At 30.9% G+C, this 4526-nt stretch overlaps 1 long non-coding RNA gene across 1 annotated transcript; it reads right to left on the bottom strand.

Moving 5' to 3' along the window:
* Positions 1–1469: 1469 nt before the first annotated feature.
* LOC114287261 (uncharacterized) lies at positions 1470–3393 on the bottom strand. Its single transcript, XR_003637850.2, has 2 exons — positions 2972–3393; positions 1470–1730 (listed from the first exon to the last, which is right to left on the bottom strand). It is a non-coding gene; the product is annotated as an uncharacterized LOC114287261 (long non-coding RNA).
* Between the last annotated feature and the right edge of the window lie 1133 nt (positions 3394–4526).

Genomic DNA, 4526 nt, shown 5'->3' with positions numbered 1-4526 from the left:
TTTATTTATTTTTTAATTGTTTTTTGCACTGTTTGGATTTTGCTTACACACTATTATCACAGTGTCTGCTGGTGATTAAACATTGAAGATTTCTTTGCACCTTTAGATTCAGAATTATGTTTGCAATCTCTTTGATGTAATTTAAAATATTTTATAATAGTGTTTTTATTTTTAATTTTATAAAATTATTAATTATTAATGTTGGAGCATTTTAGAAAATAGAAGGAAAAAGGACCAAAATAAATATTTACAAAATGGAGAAAAAAAGGTTCCAAAATAATTTTTAAAGAAAGAAGTCCTATCTGCAAACCGCCTGTAAATCCGCAAACTTTATTCGTACAAACCACAACCTGTACTGTGGACAGTTGCGGGTTGAATTTTTTTCAAACCGCATACATATAGACGAGTCCAAACTGATCTGCAATTCTTCAAAAATTGAACCGCGACCACCGTTAGTCTATGATATCATAGACTCCACCCAACAGTTTACAAAGTTTGTTTGTTTGTTTTTGGTTTTTTCTAGAGCTCACAAATATCATTTTTGTTTAGTATTTTGTGAGAATTTCTTTTAAAAAATAAATAAAATTGGCATAACTGAAACAAGATTGTTAAATTATAATAGGGACAATTGAAGATTGATCAATTTTACATCATTTTATTTTTGATGGGTAGAAATTATTTTTAAAAGTTTAAAAATATTTTTTTGACATTTATTTTTTTAAGATTATTAATTGAAGATTGTTAAATTAATTTTTTTGTCAAACTAGTTTATATTTTATTAAATTGACGACTTTATCCTTAAAATTGAGCAATGATATCTTCATTTGTCCTTATTTGGAATAAGATTCAAATTTCAAGTCAAATGTGTCACAATTGAAAAGTTAGGGACCAAAGTAACATAAGTTCCAAATTATAGGGACTGTTAGTGTAATTCGATATTTTGACACAGCAACATACAAAAATTTAAGAGGGAAGCTTTTCTCCAGTCCACTATATAGACTAGAGCGTACTGTTGGGTCTATGAGGCCTTCCACGGGTCTCATTTTGATGATTCGAACTGTTCAATGTGTAGAATTTGTAGAATATTTTATGTCTGCAAAAAATTACATTGATTGAATATCGGTAGCCCCTTAATCAGAATATTTTTTTATCAATGGCAAATATGATTTTAGAAATAAATTATTAATAAAAATGTATTCTAATCAAGGAACTATCGATATCCGATTAACATGAATTTTTACATACATATAATGCTTAATAAGCTTTATACATTAAACTATTCAAATTATTAAAACAAAATCTGTGATGGACCCATGGGCCCAATAGTAGAGAAGCCATCTCAAAAATTTAACTATAACACTATTAATTTGCATCAACCAATAGAAATAGTCTTAGCTCACAATTATTGAATTTTGATAGACTTTGGTGTAGCTCTTCGTTGAATGGACAAATTTGTGGAATAACACATATAGTCAAAGTTAGTTATATTATTATTCTTGTATTTAAATAATTTTTCTTTACAACGAAGGCAGAAATACAATACTGCTATAGGCTATGTCTCCAAATAAATAAAAAAGAGAAAAATAAAGAATTTAATTTAAATATTATATGTATGTAAATGTAAATGACAGAGAATTGTAAGGAGAGAGAACATCATCAATGGATGAGGTATGTAATTGCCAGTGCTACAAGCAAGAGGACATAAGCAATTCCTTGGTCGATCGCGGCACCTGGATTAAGATGATAAATAGATGGGAATTAGTTTCAATAAATCTAATAAAATTAAGATTGCTTTTCAACAACTGCTTTAAGAAGAGCATCTTTTAAGGCTAAAGGGCTAAGGGGTTAGTCGAATGACAAATTGAGTGATTATAAAGGCCTAACAAATGTAAAATATGATTCTTAGAAATTAAACCATCCTAAAAATTAAAACAACTTAGAAAAATTCTATAACTTTGAGACAAGTTTTTTTAGTTTTTAAACCTGTCAAAACTAAACTAAATGATCATAATAAAATTTAAATGAAAAAAAAAAGACTGAAGTTTAAAGAAGTTAATAATTAAAAAAAATAAGTCCAAGTTAATAATCCTAAATTTTAAATGAGAAAAATTATATAAATAGTCTCTGTAGTTTACACGATGTGTCAATTTGATCCATGTAGTTTCAATTTGTTTGATTTTATCTCTTAATTTAACGGATTGTATCATTTTCGTCCAATAAATAACGGTTGTTAAGTTAATTTAACGAAAAGTCAAACAATGTGTCAATTTAATCCCTATAAAAATCGGGAAAATTGAAATTTCAGGAACCAAATTGACATATTGTTTAACCTTCTGTTAAATTAATTTAACAACCGTTATTTATTGAACTAAAATGACATAATCCGTTAAATTAAAGGACAAAATCGAACAAATTAAAACTACAAAAACCAAATTGATACATCATGTAAATTACAGGGATTGTTTGCATAATTTACCCTTTTAAATGTTGTTAAGCACTTGACCTCCTCGGATTACTTCGAGGATCTGTGTTTGATAATTACTTGATACAAATCATAAAACAGTTCAAAAAATATATAATAGAAAGTTGAGATTGAATTCAATTATAGTGAAATTTACTTTTATGTTGTATTTGGTTGGGGGATTGGAGGAGGGATTTGGAAAGAAAAAGGGAAAATGTGTGTGAAACTAGGTGAAATGTAGGTACATTTTATTCCCATTTCACCTAACTTTTCCCTTTCTGTTTCTAAACCTTTCCTCAAATCCTCCAACCAAACACAGCGTTAAAATAAATCTCATTTTCTGTAACTCATTTTGTACTTTAATATTGGAAAAATTCTATGCACCAAGAAAAATTATTAGAAATTTATTTAGAATTCCAAATCTAAAGTGTATAATTAAATTTCTTTTTTGGAATTTTTTTTTTGTTTTTTGGTTGAGAGAGAGAGAGAGAGAGAGAGAGAGAGACATACCATCACCGGTTGGAGGTGCAGGTGAAGGAGCAGTAGCAACTCCCTGTCCACGGCTAACCTCCACAAGTACCATAAACATGAACCCAATTATGATCGGAAGTGCAAGCGATCCCATTGATTTCATTTTTTCAATCGCCAGAAAACAGAATACAATATTCCTAAGCAATATTTTAAGAAAAATAAATTGAAAAGTGATGAACAAAAAGTCTATAGAAATTCAAATGGAAAACGTGTTTGAGGATGAAGACGCTCTTGGCTGGGTGTGTGTGTATTTTATATATTTTGGGGATGATACGTGTGCTGCTTATAAGGGTTTATATATAGGGAGGGTATTGAGAAAAAAAGAAGCATATGAATTTTCCGAGAAAGTGTCACTGATTGGGGTGGAATGGAAGGTACGCGTTCCAGACACATTTTATTATTAATTTTTTTATTTTTCAAGTGGGTTTAATTTTGACTAGAGATGAGGTGGATAAATTTGACTCGGAATAGGCTGCCAAACTGACGTATGCAAGAAGAAAGGTCGTTGGGAAGCAAAGTTATTCCACGCCCCCAAGGTCACGGTCTCTAATATGGTCACGTGGTTCTTCCTATGCGCCCAATAAAATTTTCTTTCAAAAATTAAGGCTGTGTGTGGGGTGCAATTTTGAAAACTACTCCGATTTGTAGTTTGAATTTGGCTCAAATTCAAACTAGAAGAAGAGAAGAAAAAGAAAAAGAAGGCAGAAGGAGAAGGAAAAAGGAGAACTGGAGGGGAGGGAACCATCAAAATCGGGTTGGAGGAGGCAGGGTCGGAGGCGGGACTGCGTGGGGTTGCGACGATCGGAGCTGCTGCAACGATCGGCGGCGGCGGAGGCACAGGAGGGGTCCTTCTCTCCTCTCCTCTCTCTTTCTCCCTCTCTCCTCCTCTTCCCCTCCGTTCTCCTGTGTTCAACGAAGAAGATGAAGAAAAGAAAGAAAGAAAAGAAAGAGAAAGAAAAGGAAAAAAAAAAAAAGAATCGCAAAACGATGTCGTTTTGCGATTTGAGCCAAAATCGGATCACTTTTTTCGAGTTACCAGTCATTTTCCTTTTAAAAACTTAATTCGATTCTTTGGTTAAAAAAAAATAAAATAAATTCTATTCTTTTATTTGTATATATTGCTTGGATGGAGTTTTGAAATTGTGATGTTATCACACATTTCAAAATATATTTCTCTTTTCTGTTTAGCTTCTCTCTCTCTTGTTCTCTATTTTGAAAAGCAGAGGATTTTTGAACTTTGGGTCTACCCGGTTATCCTCCTGGACATCCCCCGGATGTCCGGCAGGCTGACCGGAATAGTGTTCGTGTGTTTTTTTTTTTTTTTTTTTTTTGGCACATGTTATTTTTATATTTTAAATAAAAAATATTTTGGAAATTTGTTTTAAATTTTTTATGAACTTTGAATAGAATTTTGGATTGTCTGTTGTAAATTTTTGAATCAAATATCATATGTCACATTATTCAATTCAAAACTATTTTTAAAACTCATAACCAAACAAATTTTTCATACTCAAATCATAATTTCAAAACTCAT

Source organism: Camellia sinensis, chromosome 13, assembly GCF_055761805.1.
Source record: "Camellia sinensis isolate YWXY chromosome 13, ASM5576180v1, whole genome shotgun sequence".
Taxonomy (NCBI): Eukaryota; Viridiplantae; Streptophyta; class Magnoliopsida; order Ericales; family Theaceae; genus Camellia; species Camellia sinensis.
Note: the sequence above shows the minus strand (reverse complement) of the source record. Positions and strands in the feature narration are given on the sequence as shown.